At 41.8% G+C, this 24,975-nt stretch overlaps 1 protein-coding gene across 6 annotated transcripts in view; it reads right to left on the minus strand.

Moving 5' to 3' along the window:
* Positions 1-24,975, minus strand: part of LOC112234446 (rhotekin) — a 97,965-nt gene that overhangs the window by 41,782 nt on the left and 31,208 nt on the right. For 3 of the 6 annotated variants that reach the window (XM_024402576.2, XM_024402581.2, XM_042311396.1), the window contains exon 13: positions 18,479-19,104. The exons of the other annotated variants lie outside the window; for them this stretch is intronic. The gene's annotated coding sequence lies outside the window, so the exon portion shown is untranslated. Of the gene's footprint in view, positions 1-18,478; positions 19,105-24,975 lie in introns of those variants that run through there. 6 annotated transcript variants of the gene reach the window in all.

Here is a 24,975-nt window from a genome sequence, read left to right on the forward strand (position 1 = left end):
ATCTTATATAGACAGGTGTGTGCCTTTCCAATTCATGTCCAATCAATTGAATTTACCACAGATGGACTCCAATCAATTTGTAGATCAGCTTAAGGATGATCAACGGAAACAGGATGTACCTGAGCTCAGTTTTGAGTCTCATAGCAAAGAGTCTGGAATACTTATGTAAATAAGGTATATGTTTTTTGTTTTTATAAAATTTGCAAAAATTTACATTTTTTTCCCCCCCGCTGTGTCATTATGGAGTATTGTGTGTAGATTGCTGAGGAAATTGTTTTACCTAACGTAACAAAATGTGGAAAAAGTCAAGGTGCCAGAATATTTTACAAAGGCACTGTAAATGACTGACTTATTTGCGAGATTTACTGGTTATTTCAATAGGCATAGGCTACTGACTAAAGTCTGGGCTAATAATTGCAATTCAACTTTGCCATGGTTTGCTGAGATATATGCAGGTTGCATATAGCCATCTAGATAGGCCATCTCATGTCAGGGAAAAGTCCACAATGTAACTGACATTAGATGTGGAGAATGATGCCTTTGTGGTAGAGCTGTGACCATGATCACAATTGATAACCTCCAATTTAATAATAATTGCATAATAACACAAGGCTACAACAACAAACTGAAGTTATAGGCTAGTTATTAACACAAGTAACACAAATTGATTTGCAATGACTCCAGTGATATCACCATTTCAACATATTTATTGCATCAAATGGTCGACTACAATAGCCTACAATGGCATTGAAATGAATCCTACTGGCCAACAGATGCAAATGTATCATTCTCCACATTTAATGTCAGTATCATTGTGAACCTTTTCCCATAACAGAAGCACCCAAGGGAGTTCCATAACTTCCATTTCAAATTTCCACTCTTTTAACGCTTGCAACCCAAGAACTGAGCATGTGTGAAACCCTTTGCTTGATACAGGTTTCAAAAGTCAACATTGGAATGCAGTATTTTCTTAAAACTGCATTGTTGATTTAGGGCTTGTAAGTGAGCATGTGATAAATCAAATTTGATTTGAAACCACCTCTGAGCGAATTTATCTAAAGCATTCTAGTGTGCCTAAAGTTGTTTTCCAGTGCTTTGTCGCCATTATATCAGTTCTAGCATGTTAATATATTTTAAGGAAAAAGGGTTGGAAATAGGTGTCTCCATAATGACAATCTAAATAGCCTACCTACAACAGGTAAAAAGTTGTCAGATGTACGCGCATGCTGCTGTCTCCATGACTCAGCTGCTCTCTTATCCAGTGCTCTCAACACACCCACCCACTCACTCACTCACTCACTCACTCACTCACTCAAACAGCCTGTTCACTGTCTAGAAATCAACAGCACCAGGACAAGGTGAAATAGAATTTAACATTTTCACCCGCAACAATATTTTCAAAGTAGCCTTATTAGTTGAAAAATAATAGACAATGGCAACCCTGTGATCAAGGGTGAAAAAGCAACACTTCAGATATTTTGTCTTTGTACTTTGAGCTTATTTCTTGGACTTGGGGATCAATGAATGTTATTGCTGGTCTGCAAGGTTTTAATGTCTTGTCTATTTTTGTCTGCTTTCCTCCTCTACAGCTTTTATTGTCTGGAGCCTGTTGTTGTGGTCAATGAGCTTTCACTCAGATGGAACCAGGTTTCAGGTGCTGTGCAGTCCTTCCTCCCAGAGATGTGAAACCATCCCGCAGACTGGACACAACCCAGAAAACATATTTTTGAGAAGATCAGGACTTTTGCAATGAAAAGGCCATGGACATTGCATGTCCTGCTCTAAAGGGCTGGACATAAATATGCTCTCAGGCTAGATGTTTGTAGAGTCACCTTTTGCAGCAATTACAGCTGCAAGTCTCTTAGGGTATGTCTCTATAAGCTTGGCACATCTAGCCACTGGGATTTTTTCCAATTCAAGGCAAAACATCTCCAGCTCCTTCAAGTTGGATGGGTTCCGTGGTGTACAGCAATCTTTAAGTCATACCACAGATTCTCAATTGGATTGAGGTCTGGGCTTTGACTAGGCCATTCCAAGACATTTAAATATTTCCCCTTAAACCACTCGAGTGTTGCTTTAGCAGTATGCTTAGGGTCATTGTCCTGCTGGAAGGTAAAACCTCCGTCCCAGTCTCAAATCTCTGGAAGACTAAAACAGGTTTCCCTCAAGAATTTCCCTGTATTTAGCAGCATCCATCATTCCTTCAATTCTGACCCGTTTCCCATCCCCACAGCATGATGCTACCACCATGCTTCACTGTGGGGATGTAGTTCTCGGGGTGATGAAAGGTGTTGGAATTGCGGCAGACATAGCATTTTCCATGATGGCCAAAAAGCTTGATTTTAGTCTCATCTGACCAGAGTACCTTCCTCCATATGTTTGGGGATTCCCCCACATGCATTTTGGCAAACCCCAAACATGTTTGCTTATTTTTTTCTATAATCAATGGCTTTTTTCTGGCCACTCTTCCGTAAAGCCCAGCTCTGTGGAGTACGACTTAAAGTGGTCCTATGGACAGATACTCCCATCTCCGTTGTGGAGCTTTGCAGCTCCTTCAGGGTTATCTTTGGTCTCTTTGTTGCCTCTCTGATTAATGCCCTCCTTGCCTGGTCCGTGAGTTTTGGTGGGCGGCCCTCTCTTGGAAGGTATGTTCTGGTGCCATATTCTTTCAGTTTTTTATAATGGATTTAATGGTGCTTCGTGAGGATGTTCAAAAGTTTCAGATATTTTTTTATAACTCAACCCTGATCTGTACTTCTGCACAACTTTGTCCCTGACCTGTCCCTATCCTTCGTCTTCATGGTGCCGCTTGCTTGGTGGTGCCGTTTGCTTAGTGGTGTTGCAGACTCTGGGGCCTTTCAGAACAGGCGTATATATACTGAGATAATGTGACAGATCATGTGACGCATAGATTGCACACAGGTGGACTTTATTTAACTCATTATGTGACTTCTGAAGGTAATTGGTTGCACCAGATCTTATTTTGGGATTCAGAGCATAGGCATAGAGCATAGGCATAGTGAATACATAGGCACGCACCACTTTTCCGTTTTAAATTTTTTGAAAAAAGTTATATTTTTAATTTCCCTTGACCAATTTGGACTATTTTGTGTATGTCCATTACATGCAATCCAAATAAAAAATCAATTTAAATGACAGGTTGTAATGCAACAAAATAGGACAAACGCCAAGGGGGATGAATACTTTTTCAAGGCACTGTATATCATAACATGACCGGAACCAAAGTTACTCAAAGGAACTTATGATATAGGCCTAGATATTATTTTTACTTTGTGATTTTTAAAAGTTTTTCCTAATTATAGGATACTACCTTTAGCACTTGAAGTAAATGAAGTATTTTATTGTTTTAATATTTTCTTTGTTTTTAAGCACTCCCTCACTTCTTTAGCACACGGTCAGATGTGTTCAAATGTGAATTCTTTAAGTGATGGGTGGGTCTAAGGCATTAGACGGTGTAAAACGATGATTAATGGGCTTAAACAAAGAACAGCACTGTAACTGTGAACAGTTATCTTTATTATACAACAATAGGCCATTTCATATTTTTCATGGTTTGCCTAATGAGGTAACTTTGTGAGATAATGTTCAGAGAATCCATTGTGGCAATTTGGTGAAAGCATTCCTTTTCTAAATATGTTTCTCAAGGATACATGTAGAGCAATTGTGAAAATCACAGCAAATGTTTGAATGCCTTTTTCTCTTAAATTGGATTATACATTTATCAACTTATAAAGCCGCATTACTTCCCCATTTTTTTTCTCCAACTACAGTGCTCGCAGAAGTGCCATTTTGAAGCTCTGATTCTGTACTTTTATCCAACGTAAAACATCTAGGAACATAAGACTGAAAAGAGACGGTGGGTCACATACATCACAACACACAGTACATGTACACTGAGTGTACAAACTATTAGAAACATCTTCCTAATATTGAGTTGCACTCTCTTTTCCCCCCAGAACAGCCTCAATTCATCAGGGCATGGATTCTACAAGGTGTCGAAACCATTCCACAGGGATGCTGGCCCATGTTGACTCCAATGCTTCCCACAGTTGTGTCAAGTTGGCTGAATGTCCATTGGTGGTGGAACATTCTTGATACACATGGGAAACTGTTGAGCATGAAAAACACAGCAGCATTACAGTTCTTGACACACTCAAATTGGTGAGCCTGGCACCTATCTCCATAACCCATTCAAAGGCACTCAAATCTTTTGTCTTGCCCATTCACCCTCTGAATGGCACACATACACAATCCATCGTGCTACTAGGTGACCTAAACTGGGACATGCTTTTAACACCCCGGCCATCCTACAAACTAAGCTTGATGCCCTCAATCTCACACAAATTATAAATGAACCTACCAGGTACAACCCCAAATCAGTAAACACGGGCACCCTCATAGATGTCATCCTAACTAATTCACCCTCCAAATACACCTTTGCTGTTTTCAATCAAGATCTCAGCGATCACTGCCTCATTGCCTGCATCCGTAATGGGTCTGCGACCAAAATACCACCCCTCATCACTGTCAAACACTCCCTGAAACACTTCTGCGAGCAGGCCTTTCTAATAGACCTGGCCGGGGTATCCTGGAATGACATTGACCTCATCCCGTCAGTAGATGATGCCTGGTTATTCTTTAAAAGTGCCTTCCTCACCATCTTAAATAAGCATGCCCCTCTCAAAAAATGTAGAACTAGGAATATATATAGTCCTTGGTTCACGCCAGACCTGTCTGCCCTTGACCAGCACAAAAACATCCTGTGGCGTTCTGCATTAGCATCGAATAGCCCCCGTGATATGCAACTTTTCAGGGAAGTTAGGAACAAATATACACAGGCAATTAGAAAAGCTAAGGCAAGCTTTTTCAAACAGAAATTTGCATCCTGTAGTACTAACTCAAAAAAGTTCTGCGACACTGTAAAGTCCATGGAGAATAAGAACACCTCCTCCCAGCTGCCCACTGCTCTGAGGCTAGGAAACATTGTCACCACCGATAAATCCACTATAATTGAGAATTTCAAAAAGCATTTCTCTACGGCTGGCCATGCTTTCCACATGGCTACCCCTACCCCGGTCAACTGCCCGGCACCCGCCAAAGCCCCCACCATTTCTCCTTTACCCAAATCTACATAGCCGATTTTTCTGAAAGAGCTGCAAAATCTGGACCCCTACAAATCAGCCAGGCTAGACAATCTGGACCCTCTCTTTCTAAAATTATCTGCCGAAATTGATGCAACCCCTATTACTAGCCTGTTCAACCTCTCTTTCGTATCATCTGAGATTCCCAAAGATTGGAAAGCTGCCGCGGTCATCCCCCTAACCAAAGGGGGTGACACTCTAGACCCAAAATGCTACAGACCTATATCTATCCTACCATGTCTTTCTAAGGTCTTCGAAAGCCAAGTTAACAGATTATTGACCATTTCGAATCCCACCATACCTTGTCCGCTATGCAATCTGGTTTCAGAACTGGTCATGGGTGCACCTCAGCCACGCTCAAGGTTCTAAACGACATCATAACCGCCATCAATAAGAGACATTACTATGCAGCCGTATTCATCGACCTGGCCAAGGCTTTCGACTCTGTCAATCACAACATTCTTATTGGCAGACTCGACAGCCTTGGTTTCTCAAATGATTGCCTCGCCTGGTTTACCAACTACTTCTCTGATAGAGTTCAGTGTGTCAAATCGGAGGGCCTGTTGTCTGGACCTCTGACAGTCTCTATGGGTGTGCCACAGGGTTCAATTCTCGGGCCGACTCTTTTCTGTATACATCAATGATGTTGCTCTTGCTGCTGGTGATTCTCTGATCCACCTCTACGCAGACGACACCATTCTGTATACTTCTGTCCCCTCCTTGGACACTGTGTTAACTAACCTCCAGACGAGCTTCAATGCCATACAACTCTCCTTCTGTGGCCTCCAACTGCTCTTAAACGCAAGTAAAACTAAATGCATGCTTTTCAATCGATCGCTGCCCGCACCTGCTCGCCTGTCCAGCATCACTACTCTGGACGGCTCTGACTTAGAATACGTGGACAACTACAAATACCTGGGTGTCTGGTTAGACTGTAAACTCTCCTTCCAGACTCACATTAAGCATCTCCAATCCAAAATTAAATCTAGAATCGGCTTCCTATATCGCAACAAACCATCCTTCACTCATGCTGCCAAACATACCCTCGTAAAACTGACCATCCTACTGAACCTCGACTTTGGCGATGTCATCTATAAAATTGCCTCCAACACTCTACTCAACAAACTGGATGCAGTTTGTTGAAAGCACCATACACTACCCACCATTGCAACCTGTACGCTCTCGTTGGTTGGCCCTCGCTTCATACTCGTCGCCAAACCCACTGGCTACAGGTTATCTACAAGTCTCTGCTAGGTAAAGCCCTGCCTTATCTCAGCTCACTGGTCACCATAGCAGCACTCACTCGTAGCACGCGCTCCAGCAGGTATATCTCACTGGTCACCCCCAAAGCCAATTCCTCCTTTGGTCGTCTTTCCTTCCAGTTCTCTGCTGCCCATGACTGGAACGAATTGCAAAAATCTCTGAAGCTGGAGACTCACATCTCCCTCACTAGCTTTAAGCACCAGCTGTCAGAGCAGTTTACAGATCACTGCACCTGTACTTAGCCTATTTGTAAACAGCCCATCTATCTACCTAACTCATCCCCATACTGGTATTTATTTATTTATTTTGCTACTTTGCACCCCAGTATCTCTACCTGCACATTCATCTTCTGCCGATCTACCATTCCAGTGTTTAATTGCTATATTGTAATTACTTCGCCACCATGGCCTATTTATTTCCTTAACTGACCTCATTTGCACTGACTGTATATAGACTTTTTGTTTTCTTTTGTTCTACTGTATTATTGACTGTATGTTTTGTTTATTCCATGTGTAACTCTGTGTTGTTGTATGTGTCGAATTGCTACGCTTTATCTTGGCCAGGTCGCAGTTGCAAATGAGAACTTGTTCTCAACTAGCCTACCTGGTTAAATAAAGGTGAAATAAAAAATAAAATAAATAAATAAAATAAATGTCTCAAGGCTTAAAAATCCTTCTTTTACCTGTCTCTTCCCCTTCATCCACACGGTTTGAAGTGGATTTAACAGGTGACATCAATAAAGGATTATACTGTGGCTTTCACCTGGTTAGTCTATAGCCCTATTCGCACGGGACAAGTTTTACCCAGAGAACGTTGGTTATGTATTTATTACCCCAGAATGTCCGTTACTCCAGAGGACGATTTGGACAGGATTTGTTTTTTACCCAAACTTCGCCCGGTAACTCTCTTTTATATACACTGCTCAAAAAAATAAAGGAACACTTAAAACAACACAATGTAACTCCAAGTCAATCACACTCCTGTGAAATCAAACAGTCCACTTAGGAAGCAACACTGATTGACAATAAATTTCACATGCTGTTGTGCAAATGGAATAGACAACAGGTGGAAATTATAGGCAATTAGCAAGACACCCCCAATAAAGGAGTGGTTCTGCAGGTGGTGACCACAGACCACTTTTCACTTCCTATGCTTCCTGGCTGATGTTTTGGTCACTTTTGAATGCTGGCGGTGCTTTCATTCTAGTGGTAGCATAAGACTGAGTCTACAACCCACACAAGTGGCTCAGGTAGTGCAGCTCATCCAGGATGGGACATCAATGCGAGCTGTGGCAAGAAGGTTTGCTGTGTCTGTCAGCGTAGTGTCCAGAGCATGGAGGCACTACCAGGAGACAGGCCAGTACATCAGGAGACGTGGAGGAGGCCGTAGGAGGGCAACAACCCAGCAGCAGGACCGCTACCTCCGCCTTTGTGCAAGGAGGAGCAGGAGGAGCACTGCCAGAGCCCTGCAAAATGACCTCCAGCAGACCACAAATGTGCATGTGTCTGCTCAAACGGTCAGAAACAGACTCCATAAGGGTGGTATGAGGGCCCGACATCCACAGGTGGGGGTTGTGCTTACAGCCCAACACCGTGCAGAACGTTTGACATTTGCCAGAGAACACCAAGATTGGCAAATTCGCCACTGGCGCCCTGTGCTCTTCACAGATGAAAGCAGGTTCACACAGAGCACATGTGACAGACGTGACAGAGTCTGGAGACGCCGTGGAGAACGTTCTGCTGCCTGCAACATCCTCCAGCATGACCGGTTTGGCGGTGGGTCAGTCATGGTGTGGGGTGGCATTTCTTTGGGGGGCCGCACAGCCCTCCATGTGCTCGCCAGATGTAGCCTGACTGCCATTAGGTACCGAGATGAGATCCTCAGACCCCTTGTGAGACCATATGCTGGTGCGGTTGGCCCTGGGTTCCTCCTAATGCAAGACAATGCTAGACCTCATGTGGCTGGAGTGTGTCAGCAGTTCCTGCAAGAGGAAGGCATTGATGCTATGGACTGGCCCGCCCGTTCCCCTGACCTGAATCCAATTGAGCACATCTGGAACATCATGTCTCACTCCATCCACCAATGCCACGTTGCACTGTCCAGGAGTTGGCGGATGCTTTAGTCCAGGTCTGGGAGGAGATCCCTCAGGAGACCATCCACCACCTCATCAGGAGCATACCCAGGCGTTGTAGGGAGGTCATACAGGCACGTGGAGGCCACACACGATACTGAGCCTCATTTTGACTTGTTTTAAGGACATTACATCAAAGTTGGATCAGCCTGTAGTGTGGTTTTCCACTTTAATTTTGAGTGTGACTCCAAATCCAGACCTCCATGGGTTGATAAATTTGATTTCCATTGATACTTTTTGTGTGATTTTGTTGTCAGCACATTCAACTATGTAAAGAAAAAAGTATTTAATAAGAATATTTAATTAATTCAGATCTAGGATGTGTTATTTTAGTGTTCCCTTTATTTTTTTGAGCAGTGTATATATATTTATATACAAATTGACAGATGACGGAAGCCTGGAGCTTTTTTTTCTAGGTGTGAAGATATTTCAACAAGTGAGGGCGATAACTGGCTACACTGATAACACAAGCTTGATTCCCAAGTTTCTAAACCATCTTTGGTATAGTGTCGCCATAATATTTGAATTGAGGAAGTGGGATCATAATCATTAGATTTTAGCGATCCGCAGAAGAAGACATCCAGAATTAACCCCCATCCATCAGGTGTGAGTTAACAGCGCACTTTCACTTGATATGCATTTTTAGGCTATGAATGATTAAGTGAACTTGTCATTTCGTTTAGCTCAGTTGTATGCTGCTTTCCGATGTATTTGCATTGAAGGTTTGCATTAAATAGGCGCAATATTTGTTTTATGATGCATTTGGCGATGTTCAATTCATTCCCACTGTTGGATTCTAGCTTGAAATATACTTATTCATGTTACCATACAATAAGTTATTGATTACATGTACACATATTCTGTTCCATTTTCCTAAAAAGAGGGAGGCGAAGGGCAATAGATAGTCTCTGATAAGCCAGGCCAGCTGCGGCACTAGTGACGAGCGAGTAATGCGTCTCGAGGTCAAGTCAACAGATGAAGTGAGAAGAAACCTCTGGTAGGGGGGCCAGAGGGGCCCACCACAACTATTCTCCTCCTACAGTCTTATCTCACACATACGTGTATCAGGCAGGGCTATGACTACACCAGTGAGAGAAACCGATTACGTTCCTGCCTAGCAACAGAGATGTACAGTATTGGCTATGTAAATGTGTAAGGAGTTGACCCCCCTATTAGAATGTTATAAATATATGTGCTTGTGTAATCATACCTCATCTTCGCAGCTGTATGAATATACTTGGTTTCAGCTTTTTCTAGTCGTCCATTTCTAGGCGTCTCTTCCTGGTTTATTTTCATATGACAATGATTAAAAAGATTATCGACTTGATTCATGATGATGACTGCTAGCTAAGCTTTTGAAAGTATGATGTTGACATGATCAGTCCAACCAAAGCTACTGTAGATATAACATGATTTGACGTCCTTTTATCTGTGGCCAATGACCTTAAACCTTCTTGGATGGGCACTTCTAATCTATACGGCAGCAAGCAAAAATGCGGCTTTATTAACTCAATTACTCTTTCTTCTCTTTTTTTTTTTTTTACATTGTTTGCAAAACTGATATGTGACACATATTAATAATTACTGACATGGCAGATTCGGATGGGACTAAAATTACAGATGTGGTGTTTTGTGCTTGTGCACATAATTACATTACCTGACTTCCCCCAGTAAAACTAATCCTATCCGAATGTAGGTGTAAGTATACCTTATCATTCTATATAAATTTGCCCATGATCACTGATTTGACATCTGTGGTCATAAATCCTGCCTCCTGAGACGGCGCACAATTGACCGAGTGTCGTCCGGTTTAGGGGAGGGTTTGGCTGGCCGGGATGTCCTTGTCACATTGCACTCTAGCGAATCCTTGTGGCAGGCCGGCACGTGTCGCCAGTTGTACAGTGTTTCCTCTGACACATTGGTGCGGCTTGGCAGGGTCGTGTTTCGGAGGATGCGTAGCTCTCGACCGTCGCCTCTCTCTAGTCTGTATGGGAGTTGCAGCGATGGGACAAGAGAAACCAATTGGATATCATGAAATTGGGGAGAAAAAACAACATTACAACTTAACATGTGTAAATACTTCTATGAACATAAGACTCAACAACTGAGACATAAACTGAACAAGTTCCACAGACATGTGACTAAGAGAAATGTGTCCCTGAACAAAGGGGGAGTCAAAATCAAAAGTAGTCAGTATCTGGTGTGGCCACCAGCTGCATTAAGTACTGCAGTGCATCTCCTCTTCATGGACTGCATCAGATTTGCCAGTTCTTGCTGTGAGATGTTACCCCACTCTTCCACCAAGGCACCTGCATGTTCCCGGACATATCTGGGGGGAATGGCCCTAGCCCTCATGCTCCGATCCAACAGGTCCCAGATGTGCTCAATGGGATTGAGATCCGGGCTCTTCGCTGGCCATGGCAGAACACTGACATTCCTCTTGCAGAAAATCACGCACAGAACGAGCAATATGGCTGGTGGCATTGTCATGCTGGAGAGTCATGTCAGGAAGAGCCTGCAGGATGGGTACCACATGAGGGAGGATGTCATCTTCCCTGTAATGCACAGTGTTGAGATTGCCTGCAATGACAACAAGCTCAGTCCGTTGATGCTGTGACACACTGCCCCAGACCATGACGGACTCACCACCTCCAAATCGATCAAGCTCCAGAGTACAGGCCTCGGTGTAACGCTCATTCATTCGACGAAACCGCGACTCGTCTGTGATGAGCACTTTTTGCCAGTCCTGTCTGGTCCAGCGATGGTGGGTTTGTGCCCATAGGCAACGTTGTTGCCGGTGATGTCTGGTGAGGACCTGCCTTACAACAGGCCTACAAGCCCTCAGTCCATCCTCTCTCAGCCTATTGCGGACAGTCTGAGCACAGATGGAGGGATTGTGCATTCCTGGTGTGAATCGGGGAGTTGCTGTTGCCATCCTGATCCTGTGCAGGTGTTGTTACACTCGGTCTGCCAGCTGTCCGTCCTGTCTCACTGTAGCGCTGTCTTAGGTGTCTCACAGTACAGACATTGCAATTTATTGCCCTAGCCACATCTGCAGTCCTCATGCCTCCTTGCAGCATGCCTAAGGCACGTTGACGCAGATGAGCAGGGACCCTGGGCATCTTTCCTTTGGTGTTTTTCAGAGTCAGTAGAAAGGCCTCTTTAGTGTCCTTACGTTTTCATAACTGTGACCTTAATTGTCTACCGTCTGTAAGCTGCTAGTGTCTTAACGACCGTTCCATTGGTGCATGTTCATTAATTGTGTATGGTTCATTGAACAAGCATGGGAAACAGTGTATAAACCCTTTACAATGAAGATCTGTAATGTTATTTGGATTTTTAAGAAATATCTTTGAAACACAGGGTTCTTAAAAAAGGACATTTCTTTCTTTGCTGAGTTTATTAATGGCCAACGCAAGCTACAGTTGAAGTTGGAAGTTTACATACACCTTAGCCAAATACATTTAAACTCAGTTTTTCACAATTCCTGACATTTAATCCTAGTAAAAAATCCCTGTTTTAGCTCAGTTAAGATCGCCACTTTGTTTTAAGAATGTGAAATGTCAGAATAAAAGTAGAGAGAATTATTTATTTCAGCTATTATTTCTGTCATCACATACCCAGAGGGTCAGAAGTTTACATACACAGAATTAGTATTTGGTAGCATTGCATTTCAATTGTTTAACATGGATCAAACATTTTGGGTAGCAATCCACAAGATTCCCAAAATACATTTTGGCCCATTCCTCCTGACAGAGCTGGTGTAACTGAGTCAGGTTTGTAGGCCTCCTGGCTTGCACACGCTTTTTCAGTTCTGCCCACAAATTTACTATAGGATTGAGGCCAGGGCTTTGTTTTGGCCACTCCAATACCTTGATTTTGCTGTCCTTAAAGCCATAACTTTGGAAGTTGACCATTGACCATTGACCATTTGGTAAATCCATTTGCGACCAAGCTTTAACTTCCTGACTGATGTCTATAGATATTGCTTCAATATATCCATATAATTTTCCTTCTCATGATTCCATCTATTTTGTGAAGTGCACCAGTCCCTCCTGCAGCAAATCACCCCACAACATGATGCTGCCACCCCCTGTGCTTCACGTTAGGGATGGTGTTCTTCGGGTTGCAAGCCTCCCCCTTTTTCCTCCAAACATAACAATGGTCTTTATGGCCATTTTTGTTTCATCAGACCAGAGGACATTTCTCCAAAAAGTACAATCTGGCTTTTTTTATTGCGGTTTTGGAGCTGTGTGTAAGGGTTGCGGAACTGGTGGCAGTGAACTCAGACACAGGAGAGCAGAGATCGATAATAGCCGGAGTAGTTTAATTACAAAACCAACGGCAATACAAAAATAACCTACAGTGCCTTGCGAAAGTATTCGGCCCCCTTGAACTTTGCGACCTTTTGCCACATTTCAGGCTTCAAACATAAAGATATAAAACTGTATTTTTTTTGTGAAGAATCAACAACAAGTGGGACACAATCATGAAGTGGAACGACATTTATTGGATATTTCAAACTTTTTTAACAAATCAAAAACTGAAAAATTGGGCGTGCAAAATTATTCAGCCCCCTTAAGTTAATACTTTGTAGCGCCACCTTTTGCTGTGATTACAGCTGTAAGTCGCTTGGGGTATGTCTCTATCAGTTTTGCACATCGAGAGACTGAAATTTCTTCCCATTCCTCCTTGCAAAACAGCTCGAGCTCAGTGAGGTTGGATGGAGAGCATTTGTGAACAGCAGTTTTCAGTTCTTTCCACAGATTCTCGATTGGATTCAGATCTGGACTTTGACTTGGCCATTCTAACACCTGGATATGTTTATTTTTGAACCATTCCATTGTAGATTTTGCTTTATGTTTTGGATCATTGTCTTGTTGGAAGACAAATCTCCGTCCCAGTCTCAGGTCTTTTGCAGACTCCATCAGGTTTTCTTCCAGAATGGTCCTGTATTTGGCTCCATCCATCTTCCCATCAATTTTAACCATCTTCCCTGTCCCTGCTGAAGAAAAGCAGGCCCAAACCATGATTCTGCCACCACCATGTTTGACAGTGGGGATGGTGTGTTCAGGGTGATGAGCTGTGTTGCTTTTACGCCAAACATAACGTTTTGCATTGTTGCCAAAAAGTTCCATTTTGGTTTCATCTGACCAGAGCACCTTCTTCCACATGTTTGGTGTGTCTCCCAGGTGGCTTGTGGCAAAATTTAAACAACACTTTTTATGGATATCTTTAAGAAATGGCTTTCTTCTTGCCACTCTTCCATAAAGGCCAGATTTGTGCAATATACGACTGATTGTTGTCCTATGGACAGAGTCTCCCACCTCAGCTGTAGATCTCTGCAGTTCATCCAGAGTGATCATGGGCCTCTTGGCTGCATCTCTGATCAGTCTTCTCCTTGTATGAGCTGAAAGTTTAGAGGGATGGCCAGGTCTTGGTAGATTTGCAGTGGTCTGATACTCCTTCCATTTCAATATTATCGCTTGCACAGTGCTCCTTGGGATGTTTAAAGCTTGGGAAATCTTTTTGTATCCAAATCCGGCTTTAAACTTCTTCACAACAGTATCTCGGACCTGCCTGGTGTGTTCCTTGTTCTTCATGATGCTCTCTGCGCTTTTAACGGACCTCTGAGACTATCACAGTGCAGGTGCATTTATACGGAGACTTGATTACACACAGGTGGATTGTATTTATCATCATTAGTCATTTAGGTCAACATTGGATCATTCAGAGATCCTCACTGAACTTCTGGAGAGAGTTTGCTGCACTGAAAGTAAAGGGGCTGAATAATTTTGCACGCCCAATTTTTCAGTTTTTGATTTGTTAAAAAAGTTAGAAATATCCAATAAATGTCGTTCCACTTCATGATTGTGTCCCACTTGTTGTTGATTCTTCACAAAAAAATACAGTTTTATATCTTTATGTTTGAAGCCTCAAGTGTGGCAAAAGGTCGCAAAGTTCAAGGGGGCCGAATACTTTCGCAAGGCACTGTACATGGGTACAAAACCCAACACGCACCAGTGACATAGCGTACAAACACTTACAAACAATTCCACACAAGGACATGGGGGGAACAGAGGGTTAAATACACAACAATTAATGATGGAAATGGAAACCAGGTGTGTAAGAAAACAAGACCTTTCAGGTTATGTCGATATAGGACTCGTTTTACTGTGGATATAGATACTTTTGTACCCGTTTCCTCCAGCATCTTCACAAGGTCCTTTTGCTGTTGTTCTGGGATTGATTTGCACTTTTCGTTCATCTCTAGGAGACAGAACGCATCTCCTTCCTGAGCGGTATGACGGCTGCATGGTCCCATGGTGTTTATACTTGCGTACTATTGTTTGTACAGATGAATGTGGTACCTTCAGGTGTTTGGAAATTGCTCCCAAGGATGAACCAGACTTGTGGAGGTCTACAATAGCTTTTCTGAGGTCTTGGCTGATTTCTTTTGATTTTCCCATGATGTCAAGCAAAGAGGCACTGAGTTTGAAGGTAGGCCTTGAAATGCATCCACAGGTACATCTCCAATTGACTCAAAAGATGTCAATTAGCTTATCAGAAGCTTCTAAAGCCATGACATCATTTTCTGGAATTTTCCAAGCTGTTTCAAGGCACAGTCAACTTAGTGTATGTAAACTTCTGACCCACTGGAATTGTGATTCAGTGAATTATAAGTGAAATAATCTGTATGTAAACAATTGTTGGAAAAATGACTTGTGTCATGCACAAAGTAGATGTCCTAAACAACTTGCAAAAACTAGTTAACAAGAAATTTGTGGAGTGGTTGAAAAATTAGTTTTAATGACTCCAACCTAAGTGTATGTAAAGTTCCGACTTGAACTGTGCATGTGTAGTTGTGCATGCACACACAAACAAGTGAGTAGCCTTATTACTGGAAGGAAGGTCTAGGCACATAACATCATCATTGCCAGTAAGTCTTACTGAGCAATACCACCAAACAGCATCACAGATCTACACACAGTCCTCTGACTGCAAGAAGACAGACCGGTTTATAGTCAATCCCATGTCTATCCATATTAATCATGCGGTCATATTAAGGTACACCAGTTTCAGATACCAAACATTGTGAAAATTCCAGCCCATGTCACCCAGCTCCTCCGCCCACTCCACTGGCTTCCAGTCGAAGCTCGCATCCACTGTAAGACCATGGTACTTGCCTACGGAGCAGCAAGAGGAACTGCCCCGCCCTACCTTCTGGCTTTGCTCACACACTACACCCCAAGCCGAGCACTCTGTTCTGTCACCTCTGGTTTCTTGGCACCTGCTCAGCCCAGTCCAAGCTCTTCGCTGCCCTAGCACCCCAATGGTGGAACCAGCTTCCCCCTGAAGCTAGGACAGTAGAGTTCCCGCCCAGCTTAAGAAAACATCTGAAACCTTAACTATTCAAAGAGTATTTTAAATAAACCCCCCCCCAGGACTTTATAGTTTTAGCAGGAATGACTGGTTAACCTGCCTCTTAGAACACTTCATATGCCAATCATATGAACACACTCCCAAACAACTGACATACACGCAATGTTAGACTATAGGCATTCTTGAAAGCCGGGACAAAAACCACATTTCCCCATAATATTAACAAAATGTGAAATATTTGCATTTTATTTGATATTTTTATTGACCAAAGTATCAGCTACCACATGTAAAGGAGCAACAAGTTAATTAAAAAAAAAAGCTTTACATTAAAATGCACTTAACTGGAATTATGTCAACTCTGTAAGATTCAATAAAAGGGATTTTGATGTATTGTCCAACAAGTGTTTAAAGGCCTTGATTGTTTAATTCGAACACAAAGTTCAAATATGTAAAGCAAATCTCAAAATGTATTTGTTAAAAAAAAAAAAAATCACTATATAATGCTCCAGCGCTAATTTCGTAACCACTATGATACCACTAACAACAGGTACAGTGCTTTCGGAAAGTACTCAGACCCCTTCAATTGTTCCACATTTTGTGTGTGCATATATTCAGACCCTTTACTCAGTACTTTGTTGAAGCACCTTTGGCAGCAATTACAGCCTTAATTCTTCTTGGGTATGACATTACAAGCTTGGCACACCTGTATTTGGGGAGTTTCTCCCATTCTTCTCTGCAGATCCTCTCAAGCTGTCAGGTTGCATTGGGAGCGTCTCTCCAGAGATGTTCGATTGGGTTCAAGTCCGGGCTCCGGCCGGACCACTCAAGGACATTCAAAGACTTGTCCCAAAGCCACTCTTGCATTGTCTTGGCTGTGTGCTTAGGGTCATTGTCCTGTTGGAAAGTGAATCTTAGTCCCAGTCTGAGGTCCTGAGCAGGTTTTCATCAAGGATCTGTGTATTCTGCTCCATTCATCTTTCCTGAAAAAAAATCCCCACAACACAATGCTGCCATTACCATGTTTCACCGTAGTGATGGTATAACCGGAAGGTTGCAAGTTCAATTCCCCGAGCTGACAAGGTACAAATCTGTCGTTCTGCCCCTGAACAGGCAGTTAACCCACTGTTCCTAGCCAGTCATTGAAAATAAGGATTTGTTCTTAACTGACTTGCCTAGTAAAATAAAAGGTAAAATAAAAAAATAAAAATAGGCCAGGTGATGAGTGGTGCCTGGTTTCCTCCAGACGTGACACTTGGCTTTCAGGCCAAAGAGTTCAATCTTGTTTCTCATGTTCAGAGTCCTTTAGGTGCCTTTTGGCAAACTCCAAGCAGGCTGTCACGAGAGAGCTTTTACTGAGGAGTGGCTGCTATCTGGCCACACTACTATAAAGGCCTGTTGGTGGAGCACTGCAGAGATGGTTGTCCTTCTGGAAGGCTCCCCCACCTGGAAGGCTCTGTCAGCGTGACCATTGGGTTCTTGGTCACCTCCTTGACCAAAACCCTTTTCCCCCGATTGCTCAATTTGGCCGGACGGCCAGCTCTAGGAAGTCTCTTGGTGGCTCCAAACTTCTTACAATTAAGAATGATACAGGGCAATGTGTTCTTGGGGACCTTCAATGCGGCAGACATGTTTTGGTACCACCCCCCCAGATCTGTGCCTCGACACAATCATGTCTCTGAGCTGTACTGAAAAAGTGAAGGGGTCTGAATACTTTCCGATTGCACTATATAGCAAAGAGTATCCCTAGGTCTAGCACAGCAAATACTTTAATGATCCAATGCAGCTTTTTTTTAATCCTCAGTATCAAATAATTTCCCGGTAATAATGAAATACATTAGTGATTGTTTTCAATTCAAATGGTCAAAAATAAAACATTTATTTTCTCCGGCAAGAATTTTGGCAGGACTGTCTGGGAGTGTTCTGAGTGAGTAGGAGAAAATGAAATATTTGCCGTTATTGGCAGAGAGGTTTGGAACTCTTTCTTATTAGTCTATTAACGTTACCAGGCAGGCCAAAACTCCATCCCACCAAAACAGGTTGAAATTTCAGTCTTTTCAGACAGCCCTTACACTAAAATGGCATTGTCATTTTCACAATTCCACAGTATTATTCCAACCTCACAGTTATGAATTACAGTACCAGTCAAGTTTGGACACACTTACTCATTCCAGGGTTTTTATTTTTTATTATTTTCTACATTGTAGAATAAGAGTGAAGACATCAAAACCATGAAATAGCACGTGGAATCATGTAGTAACCAAAAAAGTGTAAAACATTTCAATATATTTGAGATTCTTCAAAGTAGTCACCCTTTGCCTTGATGACAGCTTTGCACACTTGTACAAACTTTCGACTGGTACTGTATATATAAAGCACATGAAAGTCACGTTTTGACTGCACTGGTCCTTAATTAGTTCATGCAAGAACTGCAGAACAGTGAATATTGACAACAATTTGGGTAGCCATCAATGACAGCGTTGACATGCCACTGAAGGAGATGACAGTTCATGACAACAATCATGACCGGAAGACATACAAATAAAGGTTTAGGTTTTTATTGCCATCCTCAAGTTTGAGTTACATGCTCCGCATTGCAATCATATTGATTATCTTGTCCTGAATTTTTGTGTCTGAAACAAAACGGTCTCATTTATATAGGAAGAGAGAAGGCTAAAAAATAAAAGACTAAGTACCAAAATCATACCAACATATTTTTAACCTTTAAAATCAATTAACGGCATTTAAAAGCCGATTGGGTTTGGACAAGTAAAGAGAAGAGCCAAATGTCCTATAAAACATTGAGTCTGGACTAGAAAAGGTCAAAGCTGCATTACCAGAATAACTCAAGAGTGTGGAATGCTACAATTAGCAAAAGTGTGTGATTGCAGCCCCCAATTTGTGGCGTTCCTGTATGTGTTCCTGGAGAGGAGTGGCTAGCTCTTGTGGCTGTTTCGTGCTATTACAGGACAGGGATAGGTACAGTACAGAGACACTGTGTCATGGGAAAGGTGGGTGTCACTGCACGTCACTCCCAAGAGCAGGAGTACAATTGGGTGGTGGGGGGGTGCTGGAGATTGGTAAGAGTTGGATCCTGTCTTGGATGATGCAGTTGCCTAATGTTGGTCCCCTTGACTGGGACAACCATGGAGGGTCCTTCAACTATACCTGTACCACAGGAAGTAATATAGATATCAGAGAGAGAGAGACATCTGTTATACCAACAAAATGTTCAAAATCCTATTATTCTACTCCATTTAATGTGTAACAGTACAGTTATACCATCGAGAAGAACTATTGGCTGGCCAACTGATTCATCTAGCTGCACGTGCCAAGGGGGACCTGTGAAGGGTCTTCACAGTGAGTCAGGGCTGGTGCCAGAAAAAATCAGTTGCACGGGCATTTGACGTCGATAGGGGTGACAATTTATTTTCACAGGTCCGCCTGCATGTGCACATTGCCATACTTTTTTGGGCCAGACAGAATCAGATACATGGGCACTGTTTTGTTCACTCAGATGCTTTATCAGAGATTGATCCGTCTTTCTGTCGGTGTGCATCTTGGCCAAATAAAATATTTTATTTGGACAGGCAGGGGGTATGATGGGGGTAATGGCCCGTCCTAAGTCCCACCCATAACACCAGCCCTGTGGAGAGTACAGGTTCATGCTTTATCACAGTAGCAGGTGCAGCTCTGAGGGTGGCTGCACGCCAATATTCAATTACATGTAAGAAAAAATAACACAAACAGAAGGCTAAACATCTATGTCTGACGTTAAACTCTTGAACGTTACTTCAAAATTTAGATTTTTGCCTAAGTAGACTAGTGAAGCTGCATAGTTCTAGAAAGTTTTGGAACTCCCCTTTCTGGTAAAAATAGTTATACATTGCTGAGGTGTACTTCACTTTTGAGGACACAAGCTCAAATACATAGTACAAATATTATGAAAACATATATATATTTTATTAAACATACAGTCCCTTCAGAAACTATTCCTACCCCTTGACGTGTTCCACATTTTGTTGTGTTACAGCCTGAATTCAAAATGGATAAAATAGATTTTTTTCTCACCCAAATGTAATAAAAAAATTAAATACAGAAATATCTAATTTCCATAAGTATTCACACCCCTGAGTCAATACTTTGTAGAAGCACCTTTGGCAGCGATTACAGCTGTGAGTCTTTCTGGGTAAGTTTTGGATTGTGCAACATTTGCACATTATTATTTTCAAAATGCTTCAAGCTCTGTCAAATTGGTTGTTGATCATTGCTAGAAAACCATTGTTATGTCTTTCCAGAGATGTTCAAGTAGATTTAAGTGAAAACTAACTCAGCCATTCAGGAACATTCAATGTCATTTTGGTAAGCAACTCTAGTGTAGATTTAGCATTGCGTTTTAAGTTATTGTCCTGCTGAAAGTTGAATTCATCTCCCAGTGTCTGGTAGAAAGCAGATGTTATGTTTCCCTCTAGGATTTTGCCTGTGCTTAGCTCTATTCTGTTTGTTTTTTTTATCTTGAAAAACTCCCCAGTCCTCAACGATTATAAGCATACCCATAACACGATGCAGCCACCACTATGTTTGAAAATATAGAGAGCGGTACCCAGTAATGTGTTTTATTGGATTTGCCCCAAACATAGCACTTTGTATTCAGGACAAAAAGATAATTGCTTTGCCACATTTTTTGCAGTATTACTTTAGTTCCTTGTTGCAAGCAGGATGCACGTTTGGAATATGTTTTATCCTATACAGGCTTCCTTCTTTTCACTCTGTCAATTACGCTAGTATTGTGTAGTAACTGCAATGTTGTTGATCCATCTTAAGTTCTCTCCTATCACAGCCACTAAACTCAAACTGTTTTAAAGTCACCATTGGCTTCATTGTGAAGTGAAATCCCTGAGCGGTTTCCTTCCTCTCCGGCAACTGAGCTCGGAAGGATGCCTGTATCTTTGTAGAGTCTGTTTTTTAATACCCTATCCAAAGTGTAATTAATAACTTCATACTCAAAGGGATATTTAATGTATGCTTTTTAAAATGTTTTACCCATCTACCAATAGGTGCCCTTCTTTGTGAGACATTGGAAAACCTCCCTTGTCTTTGTGGTAGAATCTGTTTCTGAAATGTAGTGCTCGCCTGAGGGACCTTAGAAATAAATGTATGTTTGGGGGCAGAGATGAGGTAGTCATTAAAAAATAATGTTAAAGACTATTATTGAATGCAGAGCGAGTCCATGCAACTTATTATTTGAGTTGGCAAGCACATTTTTACTCCTGAACTTATTTAGGCTTGCCATAACAAAGGGGCATTTCAGCTTTTCAGTTAATTAATTTGTCAAATAAAATCTAAAAACATAATTCCACTTTGACATCATGGGGTTTTGTGTGTGGGCCAGTGACAAAAACATCTACATTTGATCAATTTTAAATTCAGGCTGTAACACAACAAAATGTGGAAAAAGTCAAGGGGTGTGAATACTTTCTGAAGGCACTGTATATGATTTTTCCCCCTATTCAACGAAAGCGGGGCAATAGGGCTTGAAATGACTGAAATTCTTTCTAAATATAGTAACAATCAAATGGTAAACAGCTTTCTACCTAGATGTCACCTGTCTTATAACTGTTAAATAAATATTATCATATTTAGTGATGGTACAAATTTAGCTCCCATTTCATATAACCTCCTCTGAGTGATGCAGAAAGATAATTTGAATGTCTGCTGACTCGTTAAAATTCAACTTCAGAAAGTGGTGGTGTTTCAATTCCACAAAATTATTTAGTATTTCTACATGTTGAGAGCTCTAAATCCGGCTGAGAATATCACAATCTCAAAAATCCCCCAACTCCAAAAACACTCCATACACCCACAAGCACGCCCTCACCCAACTCCCCACTCTGCCCAACGCATACCTCGCCAAACGGCTTCATGGGAACGTTGCACAACACAACTGCTACCACACACAGTGGAGTACTTGTGTAAGATTTCAGACCAGCAGCATTCTTTTGACTCCCCCAGTTACAGTGATTACTGATGTTGAGAAACAGCCAACATGCCAAGCAATCTGCCAGATAGGCAGAGTAGATGGCACATCTCAGGGGTAATGTGTGGGACAAGTAATCAGATGACAGACAAGTAAAACAAAGCTCAGAACTATAGTTAATGTGATTCGATCAAGATTAAGGAATTAAGAAGTGTATTGAATCCAATATTTGTATATGTTAACTTTAATCCATCATAACAATAAAGGCACCATATGACACTATTAAACTCCATGATGCAATATAAAGAAAGCACAGCCTACACACAGCCATCTATTGTCGGGTACAACAATGGACTAGTATGCACTACATCAAGTCCTGTACAACACGCCAATGCAACAGACGCTATGAACTATGACATAATTAAGACTTGGTAATAGAGGTTGACCGATTATGATTTTTCAACGCCGATACCGATTATTGGAGGACCAAAAAAAGCTGGTACCGATTAAATCGGCAGATTTTTAAAAATGTATTTGGAATAATGACAATTACAACAATACTGAATGAACACTTATCAATAAAATCAATTAAGCCTCAAATAAATAATGAAATATGTTCAATTTGGTTTAAATAATACAAAAACAAAGTGTTGGAGAAGAAAGTAAAAGTGCAATATGTGCCATGTAAGAAAGCTAAAGTTTAAGTTCCTTGCTCAGAACATGAGAAAATATGAAAGCTGGTGGTTCCTTTTAACATGAGTCTTCAATATTCCCAGGTAAGAAGTTTTAGGTTGTAGTTATAGGAATTATATGACTATTTCTCTCTATACCATTTGTTTTTCATTAACCTTTGACTATTGGATGTTCTTATAGGCACTTTAGTATTGCCAGTGTAACAGTATAGCTTCCGCCCCTCTCCTCGCTCCTACCTGGGCTCGAACCAGGAGCACAATGACAACAGCCACCCTCAAAGCAGCGTTTTACCCATGCAGAGCAAGGGGAATAACTACTCCAAGTCTCAGAATGAGTGATGTTTGAAACGCTATTAGCGCACACCCCGCTAACTAGCTAGCCATTTCACATCGGTTACACGAACCTAATCTCAGGAGTTGATAGGCTTGAAGTCATAAACAGCGCAATGCTTGACGCACAACAAAGAGCTGCTGGCAAAACGCACAAAAGTGCTGTTTGAATGAATGCTTACGAGCCAGCTGCTGCCTACCATCGCTCAGTCAGACTGCTCTATCAAATCTTGGACTTAATTATAACATAACACACACAAATACAAGCCTTAGGTCATTAATATGGTCAAATCCGGAAACTATCATCTCGAAAACAATACATTTATTCTTTTAGTGAAATACGTAACCGTTCCGTATTTTATCTAAGGGATGGCATCCATTAGTCGAAATATTCCTGTTACATTGCATAACCTTCAATGTTATGTCATAATTACGTAAAATTCTGGCAAATTATGTGGCCCAAACTGTTGCATATACACTAACTCTGCGTGCAATGAACGCAAGAGAAGTGGCACAATTTCACCTGGTTAATATTGCCTGCTAACCTGGATTTCTTTTAGCTAAATAAGTAGGTTTAAAAATATATACTTCTGTGTATTGATTTTAGGAAAGGCATTGATGTTCATGTTTAGGTACACATTGGAGCAACGATACGCACCGCATCGATTATATGCAACGCAGGACACGCTAGATAAACTAGTAATATCATCAACCATGTGTAGTTAACTAGTGATTATGATTGATTGATTGTTTTTTATAAGATACGTTTAATGCTAGCTAGCAACTTACCTTGGCTTACTGCATTCGCATAACAGGCAGGCTCCTCGTGGAGTGCAATGAGAGGCAGGTGGTTTGAGTGTTGGACTAGTTAACTGTAAGGTTGCAAGATTGAATCCCCCTAGCTGACAAGGTGAAAATCTGCCCCTGAACGAGGAAGTTAACCCACCGTTCCTAGGCAGTCATTGAAAATAAGAATGTGTTCTTAACTGACTTGCCTAGTTAAATAAAGATTAAATAAAGGTGTAAATAAAAAATCTGCCAAATCGGTGCCCAAAAATACTGATTTCCTATTGTTATGAAAACTTGAAATCGGCCCTAATTAATCGGCCATTCCGATTAATCGGTCGACCTCTACTTGGTAACCATTTTGACCCAACCCTGGCTTTTCTCTATAAACATCCATCAGCTATTCATCAGTGAGATATTTGGAGAGTTTGGCACATTGACTTGGATTATACCCTGGCTTAATTAGTGTTTACCATGACTGAGTCAGTCAAACACTCTGCCAACAGAACAGTTGACATTTGATATACATAGTCTCCCAGGGACAGTGTGTCTCTCCCAGGGACAGTGTGTTTAGCTAAAAGTGTTCAGTTGACCGTAGAGCTATTTGTTATGGCTCCTATCAGATGACTGTAGGAAACCACAGCTGCTACTGACCTGACCTGGTTCAATGCGGGTCAAAAGTGTACGCCAGTTTACGGGCCAATGTTCTACACTAACTGATTTATCTGATCAACTGATCACCAATACTTTGATTAGCTGAATCAGGGGTATTACCGCTGGGCTGAAATAAAAGCTCTTCAGGACTAGCAGGGAAGAACACAAGCCTACAGTAGAACTCAAACTGAACTATGAACCTGCCCAGTGCAGTAGCTGTCTCACAAAGCGGTAGTAATATTCTAGAGTTAGTGTCAATCTGCTAGGCTGACAGATCAGACAGTTGAAGAAACATTTATGATCATATCAATATGATTTGAGTGTCAATGGAGTGTTCTAATGAGGCCTGGCTTTGGCAGGTTCTCTTACCTTACATATTCCACATGGGCACAAGTCCCAACTATAATCACCCCATTAGTCCTTTGTGGTTTGATTCTAGGAAGTCTGTGGTTGCCATGCAAAGACTGGTTGGCATGGCAGGTGAAAATTGTGTATTGTTCCAGGGACATCATTTACACTTCCGCTGTGACTCATGTTGTGAAGTTGAAGTGGCGGTTTCCTCTGTGTGTGTGTGTGTGTGTGTGTGTGTGTGGGGCTGTT

The sequence above is a fragment of the Oncorhynchus tshawytscha genome, linkage group LG33, assembly GCF_018296145.1.
Source record: "Oncorhynchus tshawytscha isolate Ot180627B linkage group LG33, Otsh_v2.0, whole genome shotgun sequence".
NCBI classification, from domain to species: domain Eukaryota; kingdom Metazoa; phylum Chordata; class Actinopteri; order Salmoniformes; family Salmonidae; genus Oncorhynchus; species Oncorhynchus tshawytscha.